A 13343-nucleotide genomic window follows, 5' to 3' on the forward strand; every position below is an offset into this window, starting at 1 on the left:
GGTATATGCTATGTAAGTGATAATAAGCAGAGCTAGGAAAATAAGTAAGAGACAGATAATACTCAGAAACTGTCATGAGCAATAATTACCATAGTCAGTAGAGAAGAATGGCTTTTTTTTTCTTGAAAGGAAGCACCAACTTGCCAGTATGAATTGAGCCATCTTGACATTGGATCTTCCAGGCTCAACAGATGCCTTGTGGAGCAAAGATGAGTTGGTACCATCAAATCCTACAAAATTCTAGATTTTTGAGCAAAATAAATTATTGATGTTATTTGAGCTATTAAGTTTAGGTAAATTTTTAGGCATCAATAGATAATTGGAATAGGCACATACTCAAAAGGATATCAGTATTGCTTGATTAAGGTTGAGGGAGTGCATGTCACAAGGTGGGGTTTGTCCCCTCTGTGCTCTCTCTGTCCAAATGGGCTCTGAGATGTTCCAGCAAAACCTCTCAATGATTTTATGTACATACACATTTGATCATTATTTATTAACATATTCTGCATTCACAAATTTGTTTACTCACTAAAATTATTTGTAAACCCTAAACTCACTTACAGCACTTTAATACTCATTTGTGGACATTCATGGAGATGAAAAATTTGAGTCACTGTACACATTCCCAGCTGATTTATCATTTTAGTTCTCCTACTATAAACAAATGTCCTTCTTATGATATATTTAATGTCACATTTTTTCATAATTTTGTGCTTTTTATTGGTGATTTTTGCTATTTAAATGATCCCTGAGCATTGTGTTGAAATGCTGTCTCATGTCCCTAGTGCGAGAAGGCTGTGGTGTGCACTATGGAGAAAATATGAGTTAGATAAGATTTTTTATTAAAATAAGTTGACTTTAAACAGAAACACATATTAAGCAATTTTATGGACTGATTGATTATACAGAGAAGCATAGGAACTTAACTCTGGTAGAAATGATGGTTCAGTAATCACAAATTCGGGGTTCATGGCTATCCTACCTAATAATAGACAAATATGCAAATTGACCATACTTCTGACACACCCAAAAGCCACACCCACCATCCAATCAGAGCGAGTATGAAAATTAACCCAAACCAAGATGGCTACAGCCTCAGAAAGCAAGGTTTCCTAGGTAACAGAGGAAGCCAAGCTTTCCACCTGCCCTTGCCAGGCCTAAGCCTCCACTCAAGCTACAAAGTTTCAATTATTAACAAATTCAAACAAATGGTGGCAGGATGGAGCTTGAGAGAGCAGGCCAGGGTTGCTGCCGGCAACAGGGGAAGCAAAGCTTTCCGCACACCCTGGCCGGGCCCACCTGCTTAAGGCAACAAAGTTTCAATTATAACCCCAACAGAAATGGCTGCCAGCCTCGGAGGGAGCCCCAGGCTTGGCTCCGCTCCAGGCTACAAAGTTTCAATTGTAGAAGGAAAATAAATTCCAGATACCAGGGCCTCTGCTTGGGTTACCAGGGGGTGTGGCCGGCCTGCAAACCACCACAGGCCCCTCGCTCAGGCTGCCCCACACCCCAAGGGAACCCCCACCTGATCCGGGACAACCTTCAGGGCAAACCAGCTGGCTCCCTCCCCTGTACCAGGCCTCTATCCTATCTAATAAAAGAGTAATATGCAGATTGATCATCACTGCAACACACAATATAACTGCCCCCATGTGGTAAAGATCCTGCCCCCATGTGGACACAAGATGGCCACCACAAGATGGCCAGCAGGAGAGGGCAGTTGAGAGGCACCCGGCCTGCAAGGGAGGGCAGTTGAGAAGGACCAGGCCTGCAAGGGAGGGCAGTTGGAGGTGATCAACCCTGCAGGAGAGGGCAGTTAGGGGTAACCATGCCGGCAGAGGAGGGAAGTTGGGGGCAAACAGGCTGGCAGCAGAGTGGTTAGGGGGTGATCAGGCTGGCAGGCAGAAGTGGTTAGGGGCAATCAGGAAGGCAGGCAGGCAAGCAGTTGGGAGCCAGCAGTCCTGGATTGTGAGAGGGATGTCCGACTGCCCATTTAGGCCCAATCCTGGGGGGTCCCATATTGGAGAGGGTACAGGGTACAACCTGGGCTGAGAGACAACCCCCATCCGTGCACGAATTTCATGCACCAGGCCTCTAGTTTTATATAACTATCATGTATAATGAGAATCAACTGTATATATTCCAACCTAATATCTTAATGACTCTGACTTATTTCGGATATATATGTATGTATACAGACATACAACAAACACACACACACATTCACATATAAAAGATAGCATGAGAATGCAGAAAATCACTAACATCAACTATTAAATACCTGTCCTAGTTCTATTTGTCCTAGCATAGTATAGAAGTCATTGAAAGATGTGAAAAACTACAAATATCAAATCCAAGTAATTTGTTTCTCAACTATCCACACCACTCACAATATTTAAGCCGCTCTTCACCTTTCAAATGAATCATCATTTTCCAGCTAAGAAGTAAGAAGAAATCATAACTTCCTGCATATGAAGTGAATTTGATGAAAACAATTGTCATATTGAAATATATAGGATCATATAACTACACAGCAAAGATGATTATAGTTTATTAAAGTTGGCTATTGTAAATAGATTGGTTAATACCCCAAACACTTAGGTGAAATGAAACTTTTGTCTACCATTCATTTGCTCTTTTCTTCTCCTCCATGATAAATGTTGTGTCCACTCTCAAGGCTGACCTCCTTTAAAAAAATATATATATTTTATTGATTTTTTCACAGAGAGGAAGGGAGAGGGATAGAGAGTCAGAAACATCGATGGGAGAGAAACATCGATCAGCCGCCTCCTGCACACCTCCTACTGGGGATGTGCCCACAACCAAGGTACATGCCCTTGACCGGAATCAAACCCAGGACCCTTCAGTCTGCAGGCCAATGCTCTATCCATTGAGCCAAACCGGTCAGGGCTGACCTCTTTTTGCATATGTGATGATTATGTGATGAAAATTCTGCAGACACAAGTATTCACTTGTATTTTGTTCCCTAATTCTAAACTTAAAAACAATAATCACCTAGTCTTAGCTATCTTTTCCAGATGTTGATAATCCCCTATCTCTCCTTCATCTCACCCCCAACACACACACACACACACACACACACACACACACACACACACACACACTAAAGCTGTTAATGTATAACATGCTGGAATGTTGGAGAGAAAAAATACTTTGGTCAGACAATGAGATAATGCTGAATATGGAACAAAGAACCAAATTCTCATTTTAAAGAAAGAAGCTCAGTAGAATCCAAGGTTTTCATTTCATGCTTTAGAACCTTCATTGTGTTAGGGGTATAAAAAAGAGAAAATATACATAAAACTGCTTTTAATATAATTTGTTTCAATTAAAAATCTTGATAAAAGAAATGTAGCTTTAGAATAGAAGGAACATTTGGGCTCATTTTCTAATACAACACCTTTATGTAATTTGTCTTAATGTTTTTTTCCAGGTTTATTAGAATGTAATTGACAAATAACATTGTGTAAATTAAGGTGTACACCATGATAATTAGATATATGTATATTGTGAAATGATCACAATAAGGTTAACACATCCATCACCTCACATAGTTACTTTTTTTTTTTTTGTGGTGAGAGCACTTAAAATCTAGTCTCTTAGCAACTTTTACATATACAATACAGTATTGTTAATCATAGTCACCCAGCTATACATTAGCTCCTCAGATCTTCAGAACTTATTCATCTTGTAACTGAAAGACTATCTACCCTTTGACCAACACCCCCTCATTTTCCTTCACCTCCAAACCCTGGCAACCACATATAAGTAAGATCCTACAGTATTTGTCTTTCTCATTTTGACATTTCACTTAGCATAATGCCCTCAAGTTCCATACACATTGTCACAAATGGCAGGATTTCCTTTTAAATGAGGAAACTGAGACCAAAAGAGACAATGTAATCTGTTCAAACACTCACAGCTTTCTGGTGACAAAATTTGAAATGGAATTCAAGTCTCAAAGCTATTATATTAGATTATAGCAGAGTCAGAAAATATCAGAGAACACCAAGAAAGAAGGATTCACAGTATACCAACATTCATATTTTTTGAGCTATAATATTACTGGATTGATGTAAGTCACAGAAAACTTCTGGGCTATACCTTAGAGTTCATTATCCCTTTGTTTTGTACATAAAAATGTGTGTGGTTTTACTCTTAATCCTTTTATTGATACACCATTGAGGTGAGTGTTTTAGGATTGTTTATTTTAAAAATATGTGAAGTTATTCTTTTTATAAATGTTATTGGCAACAGCAAAGAACACTTATTTTTCTTTCCTATTATAGCCGTGAAATTCCAACAAGTAGAACTGTCCCAGACAGTTTGGAGAAGTACCACTGCCTTCATCTAGTAATAAAAGCAGTAATCTCTGGTGAAAAATTAAAGCAGTTGGTCGTAGGCAAGACTCACTGATACTATGATCCTGGAGCCAGACACAGCAGAGAAAAGCAAATAAACGTGGCCCTGAATTATGATTTGGTTGGTCTCTGGAGTCAAGTATGCATAAAGGGACTGTGATCCTTGTGCAAGTTCAGTATTATCCTATGGACAGTGGAGCATTGGGGGAAGAAAGGGTGAGCCTGGAAACTGGTGCTTAATTAATATGTTCATTGAAAACCTGAGTAGCATTGGCTAGTTCAAGGCAGTGTCTAATGTGAAGCAAGTGCTATTTCTCAGTGACTAGAGTCTCTTTTTAAAGTGGTATGATTCACTTGAAGTGTTTTGCCATACCAAATTGGCTAGCTCATTTGAATAAGGAACCCAGATAGGTTATTTCTTTCCCAGACTTCTCTTAATAACAGTTAGTTTCTTTCCTTCCTCATATCCAAAACACAACTATTAAAATGGGAACATCTTAATAATTTTGAGAAACTCAAGAGAAGTCCTTCTAAGTATAAAATTTGAGTAGGACATGGGACATGACTCATGGTCAAACACATTTTAGCCAATATCCAGGGGCATCATTTATAACATTTTTTACACAAATGGAGCATTCAGAATGTTAGTCTGGTTCAAAGTGAAAAAAGAAAAAAAAAAAACCACAACAATTCTGAGAGATGGGGTAATAGAGTAGAATCACATGTTAAGAAAGCATGGACTATGTTAAAAACCTTGGCCCGGATGAGAGAGACCTGCAGAGCCTGATAATGAGAAAGAAAATGAGAAATGTGAAAACAATCTAGTTTGGGGAGCATACCAGACACTGTTCAGTCAGTCAGGGGAGACATATATTATATTCATATCTAAGATCACAAAAATGAGAGGCGAGGTATGTCAGTGAGAGAGATTGCAGCTTCCTGTTCTTGATGTCTCCACTGGTTCCCTTACTGGGCTCTTTACATCCGCCTTGTTTAATCATACCCAAATCTATTCTTCACCTTGGACTCAGGGTCCTTTAAAAAAAATGTAAACCACATCATGTTACCACCCTGATTAAAACCTTTCAAGGTCAATCCTACATAGCTTAGCTTTTTTACACAGGGACATGATCTGACCTCTATTTGTCTCTCCATCTTCTGCCAACTTCTTATACCTTGTTTCCCACTACTCCACCTTCTATTTTTTATGCTCAGGTCTTTTGCCTTCTTCCCCTTTCTAGAATAGGCCAGGACTACCCACACTTTAGGACTAGTGCACTCAGTATGGAATATTCCACCCAGAGATATTTTATGCCTCAATCTCTTTTGGCATTCAGATTTCAACTCAAATGTTACTTTCTTAGTGAGGCCTTTCCTTAGAGTCTAATTTATATTAGTGTGCCCCTGACCCATAACATTTAATTGTATTATGGTATTTTACTTTATTTATATAACCCCATCATTAGCTGAGGTTTTAAAGTTTTATTTGTTTACAAAGTCCTTTGCCTCCTCTCTCTTTCCTGTTCTATGCCATATTCCTTCCAGCAAGAACTTTTCTAGCATACGGTAAGCACTAATTATATGTTGAATGAGGAACTCAGACTTACCTGACTTATTCAATAATGCTTTGCCATTAATTTCAACTCTCAATCAGTCCAGGAGTGAACAAGCAGAACTGCTACTTTGAACTTAATTCTTTGCAACAAGGAAAAACTGATTGAATCAATGGGAGTGATAGTAGCTTTAGAGAATGTGAACAATGTTCTTGGAATTAATAATAAAGCTGTGGAAAGAAATGCAGGGGGACAGCCAAACATCTACCCTGGACTTTAGGAAAGCACATCCCCAAAAGCATAACACAAATGAGGTATGACCGCATGACCAGAGATTCTAAAAGGGAAGATTGCTTCAGAGGAGGAAGAATAACAATGACCCTCTGATAATACAGTCACTGATTATTATTTTTTAAATATAAAATGGAGCCTTAGGTGCTGTGTAGGGTGAGATCATATTTTTTAAAGAAATGTACAAAAGACAGAATAAACTTTTATAACAAAAAATGAGAACAAGTGCCATAAACCTGTCAGAACCACAAGTCAAAGTCCAAAATGGTCTGTGGAGTACAAAAATAAAATATAGAACTTAATGACCTTTAGAAAAATTACGATTAGCTCTGCCCAGAATGAGAAAAACATAAAGATCCTAATGCATCTGGGTGAGCAGAATAATGTTAGTGAAAGACTAAACTCCCAATTATTGATTTGTTACCACATTTTGTATCAAGATAAATTATTTTCAAACTGAAGAAAGAAGAATCATAGAGAAGAGGAAAATGAGGTACAAGATAGAATAAGACAAATACATTAATGGAAAGATCTATATAGCCCGGAGTGTTAAATCAGAGTCTTTAAGGAATCATGTTGAACAGCATAGAGGGGGGAGAGAAAAGAGCCTCATCTGAAAGTTCACAAAGGCTAAAATGAATTTTTGAAATCACATACCTATTCATTTGGGTCCTTCATGATAAAATACTAAAACACTTTATTGCGGTTATACGGGATTGTATCTTAAAGTATTTTTCATGAATCAGGAACATGCAAGATATCAAAACAAACAAATGAACCAAAACAACAATTAACAAACAGGTTTTCTTACACAAATAAGCTTGGGAAGTGTTAGTTTAATTGAAGTTAAATAAGACTTCTCGTTGCTGCAAGACTCCTGTAATATGCAATGAAACCTCCCAAGAAAGGGCACACAGCCGGCAGTGTTTCTCAGACTTATCTGACCATGAAAAATGTTTCCTCATTTTTTCCTTTAGCATCTTATTTATGGAAGTAGTATCTGGAAAAGTATAATTTTAAAAACATTGTTCTGATGGCATGCTGCAGGGTTTTATACTTGTCTCTTGTGTTCAATGACTAGTACCTTCAATGAAGACAAGAGGGCCTGCTTATCACATCTGCAGCCAATACAAAGTGGGGAGAGATGGTTAATATAAGGGGTGACTGGATCAAGTTTTTAAAATATTATGACAGGTTGGCATATTTGGCTCCAAGATCATCTAAAAGAATAGGAGACACCTGACTTAATGGTAATTTCTGTGAACAAAATCTAGTGTTTACTCAACTATAAACTCAATATGAGCCAACAGTGTGAAGCCCTTGCAAACAAAAACAACGTAGTAAAACAGTTATCCTGGCATGTTTTCACAGGTGAAAAAGCACCTAGGCAAGGCATTCCAAAACCCATTGTTTACAGTACTGGTCAGCCGGCATTTGGAATATGGAGTGAGAGTTTGAAATACACTCGGTTGAGGACCACCAGAGAGGCGAGGTGTTTGCATGCCATGTCATATAGGAACACAAAATTGGAAATATTTGGTCTATATGAAATGATACTCGCACAAGGCTCCATATGAGGAAAGATTTTATGATCATTCACATTTCATGGAGAAACAAAGCAAAATGCTGGGTGACCATCTCCCCAGGATGTGATAGGTGAAATTCCTACTCTGACTCCCACTTTCTTAGTTTACATCATTTCTAGGAATCTATTATACTGACCATTTTAATATTGTTCCTCTGGCCACTAGAATCTCTTAAAATTTTCATATAAAGCACTACAAAATACTAGATCTGGAAGTAACCTTTGATATAAACTATGTAAGACTCTACTTTTTAGAGGTGAGAAACCAAGGCTTAGAAACATTTTATTCTTTCATTTGCCAGAGTTTATCTGGGTGCTTGATATGTAGAAGGTCCTGAAATGTATACTGTAGAGAGTAACAACATGAATAAGGAGAAATTTATTTCCATAAATTTAAAATCTAGCATAGAGACTGAAAAACAAACAGCCAAAATACAACACACAGATATAAAACATAGAAATGAGTATTAAGCAATTCATTCTGATTGGCAGATTGGGCAATGTGCAAGATGGGAAGGTGTTCCAGCAGAGAAAACAGCAAACTCACGGGGAGAAAAGGAAGTGGTCTCATGCAGGACCAACCCAAGGTAAAAGACCATGCAGGCCTTGTAAGTGGACTCAGGCCTATATCAATCAGGAATACAGAGATACGGGTTCTGACTACCTTAAATATGATCTCAAAGGTAGGCATAGGTTCCAGGTGGGCATATCCTGTTAGGCCCACAAACCCATTGCCCTATGAGAGAAGGCATAGATAAAATAGTGCCAGAGTAAGGTCTTCTATAATTCAAGGCCAAAGGCAGGAAACTCTCTTGCCCTAGTGTACCAGTATGAATTTTTATTTTAACCCAAGGCCAAATAGGAGCCATTTGAATTTTCTGCAGAGGGAAGTGGCATAATTTGCCTAAGGTCATGCTACATATCCTGAAATCGACAATTTCACATATGTCTTCCAATACTCCACACTGTACCCATCTGTGTTACACATTGATTAAACTTTAAATTAACTTTATGCCCACCTATTATGAAGATTACCTTGTAGATAAGGATCTAAAACAATACACATACATATTTCCAATAAGAATCAATCAATGACCATCCAAATTAAAAACTGATTTTACTTAAGGATATGAGAAAATAAGAATAAAGTACCAAAGTCATTAAGTCAGTCCTAAAATAACATTACTGTTTATTGAACATCCCAAATATATGTATATATACATATATATACACATATATATATATACATGTGTATATATATATATATATACATATATATATATATATATATATATTATTTCTAATCCTTGCAACAACTCTACAAGGTAGATATTATTAATTCCTATCAACAGATGAGGAACTGGGTTGTCAATGTAATGCCAGCCAGTAAGTCACTGAACCCTGGGTCCAAAGACAAATTTGTCTAAATCCAGTGCTCATGGTATTCCCTTGAGAGCACTCAACAGTCTACTGTGGGAAGGAAGGCAGCCTAGTTCAGCTTTCCCTTCTCTATATGTTAATCTGTATTTTATAAGAAAAATAATAGAATGCATATTCCTCAAGGAAAGTGATCCTACTTAACATTTTCCTTATTCCCTCCAATCCAATCAGAACATCAATAGCACATAGAAATCAATTTAATCCAATTCAAAAGCCATTGATTCATTTGGCAAAACTTACAAAAAAATCTTCTTTGTGCCAAGGATTGTTCTTGGCCCTAATGATACATCAATGAACCAAACATGCATATTCTCAGCCCTCATGCAGAATTCGACTTCTTACAATTTTAAGATGAAAGTCCTTTGTTCTTGACTGATTCAAGGAAGGCTGTCCTCAGCTTCGAGAGGATGCTCATCATCCTCTGACAAGTGGCCCTCTCTATAACATGGCAGTTGCCCATTCAAGGCCAGCAAAAGAAGCTCTCTGCTGCTTTTAGTCATGACTTCTGTCTCTGACCCCTGGATTCAAATTTTTAGTGCTCATATGATTAGTTCAAGCTCACCTACATTATCTGTTTTGATTAACCTAAAGTCAGCTGTTCAGTAACCTTAAATACATCTGTAAATTTTAAGAAACGAAAATCAAAATCTGCAGTATTTAAATCTGTATTTTAACTTTATCACCTTAATTACATTTTCAGGGATCCCTTTTGTCATATAATGTACCATAATTACAGGAGTGATGCTTATCATATTCATGGGTGCCATCCACTCTCAAGAGAAGAAATTATATGAAACCTAAACATTGGGGGTCATTTTATAACTCTGTCTACCACAGGCAATAAAGCATCTGGAGGATTAACTTATTCCAATATTTTGCTTTATATTTTTTATTCATTATTTTACTCATCTAATATATGTTTACTGAGCACTTATATGTGTATTATACTAGGGGCGGCTGCTAAGTAATTGAGTAAGACAGAAGCCACTTCCTCCAAAGGTCTGAAGTCTAAAAGAGATGTTTCTGTAAATAATAATAATAAAACAGTATGATAACTGCAATAAAAGAAGTATGTAAATGTGCAGATTTGACACAGGAGTGCTCAGTCATCAGAAAGGTCAGAGAGCATAGTAAAAATGTTGCAATGCCACTATATTAATAAGTGGATTCAAACCCTTCTGAATAGATTTAATTTTGAGAGTTTCACTCTATGGGTGAATCAATTTTTCCGTTAAGTCTGTAAAATGAAATATGATGATTCTATGGAGTGGTCTTTCTACATTCATGATGGGGTCAGAAAGGTCTCAGTATCTGCTAATAATAACATGAACTATGGGTTTTAAATTTTCTTCCATATGCAGGTTGGATATATAGTTTAAATCATACTACTAGTAAGTCTGGAGCAAGATTCCACAGGGCAATAAAAAATAGTGAACACATTCATTTCTTGGCTTATGAATGGGGGAAGTACATAGATGCCTGGACTCCAAAGGAACAACTTTTGTGCAGTTCTGTTTGTAGTTGCACAGGGTCTGTGTAAACAGATGAATGGTCCTTGGCTTCCTTTGGAATCAGGAAGGGTAGTGAGATTCTAGCCGCCAGAAGCAAAACACTGATTGTTGGCTACAATCAAGTTTGATCAATGGTCTGGGAGCTTCAACTCGCCATTCTAATTCTTTCGCAAGCACTTCGTCTTGTGCCAGCCACTGCTGTGTGCCCTGAATGATTTTTGGAACTGGCTATTCATCATTCCTTCATTTTCTCACCAAGCACAAGGGTGCCAACAAGGCTGCTTGCTGCCCTAAGATAGCAGGTGGCAATGTTGGCCTTTAAATAGTAAGCAAGACATAGATCTTCCTTTTATTGCTCCAGAAAAACAGAACTGAATGGAAGCCCATTTCCCCCCTCCCACTGTTTTTTTTTTTTTTCAACTGTCAGATTGTTTGAAAAACAAATCCCCACCCCACAAGAAACTTAGCAACATAGAAGTTCCTTGTAGTTCAGTGATCCTGTTATTTATTTCAAGAATAAACAAATGCTTTCTTCTGAGAAAGAGCCTACCTAATATATCAGGACTTGTCTTTTGTAACAAGGTTTTGAACAGTTGTTTCATTAATTGATCCATTTAGGTAATCTGCAGAGTTTCTCAACCTCAACACGAAATTGACATTTTGGGCCATGTATCATCCCAGATTAAAATAAAACATCATGAGAATACTGTCAATCCTCTGCCTTGATCCCTCTGAGTCCTTTTATATATATATTTTTTTATTTTTCTGTGTGTCTCTTCCCCAGCTACTCCGTACTGTGCTCCCAAAAGCTTACTCACACTTACTTCAGGGCATCTGTCCTTGGATGACTGGAGCTGCTTGATTCACAGGTGCAGAGAGCTGGGAGTGCCTAGGCGATTTTGGCTATCAGGGTAACTCATAGCTTATGAGATCAGCTCTGTGATGTAATAACTCCTGTTCTGGTTTCTCTTAGAGACAGGATGAGACTTGGCTTGACTTTTTCTCTTTCCTACAGTCTCATCAACTTCTGGAAGAACTTCCTTAGCAAATCACCTACACAATCAGATAAGAATTTTTAAGAGATTTCCCTGGCTGTAATACAGAGAACAGAAGATTACATGAAAACAAAACTGGCTCCCTAAATATTGAGCATAGCACAATTTTCTGGAGTATAAACACCACGAAGAGGTTAGGCAACCTTCACTCAGAGAAGAAACTTTATCTAATCCATCAATTAAAAGCTTGAAGACCTGGAAGCTTACTCTCTTATAAAACATTTCATTCCTTCTTATATGGTTGCAACTATTATAAACTCCTTATAATGAGCCCAAATCAGCCTCCCATGAATGTTGCCCATTGTTCCCAGTTCTTCTCTCTGGAATCTTGCAGATTAGAACTAAACCTTTGCTACATGTGGTTAATTTTGTATGTCAACTTGACTGGCAATGGGACGTCCAGACGGTTGGTTAATCATTACTCTGGGTGTGACTATGAGGCTGTTTCTAGATGAGATTAATATTTTACTCAATAGACTGAATAGAGCAGATTGCCCTTCCTAATACAGGTAGGCCTCATACAAATAATTAAAGATCTAAATAGAACAAATATTCTGAGTAGGAGGGAACTCCTCCCCCCTGACTACAGGGCTGGAACATAGGTCTTTTCCTGCCTTCATACTCCTTTTAATTGTGCACTTTATTTTTTAGATTTTTTTATTGACACTATTACAGATGTCTCTCATTTTCCCCGACTTTAACACCCTCCACCTAGGGTATCCAGCACCCACCTCCCCAACCCCCACCTTCACCACACTGTTGTCTGTGTCCATGGGCTATGAATATATGTTCTTTGGCTAATCTCTTCTTGGGACTTGAGCCTGCAGGTTTTCAGACTAGAATTACACCATTAGTTCTCCTGGGTCTTCAGCTTGCTCTTTTCAGATCTTGGGACTTACCCTCCATAATCACATGAGCCAATTCCTTATAATAAATCTCTTTATAAATATATATTCTATTGCTTCTGTTTCTCTGGAGAACCCTGACATACAACAAGGCATACCTCAGGTAGCGATTTCCCTTTGTAGTCTGATGATTTAAGAGTGACTGATATCCCAAATATATCTCATCTCCTTTGGCCTGTCACAAATTATTGGCATTGACTATACTGCTTTAAAGTTAATCTCTACTGTTTTGGATTAAGTTAAAATCTACTGCCTTGGATTAAAATATTGTTCCTCCATCAAAATTTGGTTATATGCACATTTGCATGACAATTACATGAGAAAATAATACATTAATCCAAGAATAATTTTATGATTCTTATCACAGCTTTTAAGTACCTGAGTTATAGGGAAGTATATATTCTGATGTGAGATGTAGAAGGTTTATAAGAGGATCAATGCAGGAAGTTAGGCTCTGGTAAGTTTCCATAATTCAAGCTTCTAGAAATCCGAAGGAGGCATGAGGTGTTTGAGATGAGGAAGGGACAAAAGGCAAACAAAAGACCTTTGGTCATCAATTTTTTTCTCAGATTGGCCCAGCATTAAAAGAAATTTCCAATGATGATTTTAACGGATGTCTAG

The 13343-nt window shown here is 37.7% G+C and overlaps 1 long non-coding RNA gene across 1 annotated transcript in view; it reads right to left on the minus strand.

Moving 5' to 3' along the window:
- LOC129148008 (uncharacterized) overlaps positions 1-11646 on the minus strand; it is a 90874-nt gene extending 79228 nt beyond the window's left edge. The window contains exon 1 of the long non-coding RNA XR_008555215.1: positions 11587-11646. This is a non-coding gene — a long non-coding RNA (uncharacterized LOC129148008). The remainder of the gene's footprint in view (positions 1-11586) is intronic.
- Positions 11647-13343: the final 1697 nt, after the last annotated feature.

The sequence above is a fragment of the Eptesicus fuscus genome, chromosome 3 (genome assembly GCF_027574615.1).
Source record: "Eptesicus fuscus isolate TK198812 chromosome 3, DD_ASM_mEF_20220401, whole genome shotgun sequence".
Classification (NCBI taxonomy): domain Eukaryota; kingdom Metazoa; phylum Chordata; class Mammalia; order Chiroptera; family Vespertilionidae; genus Eptesicus; species Eptesicus fuscus.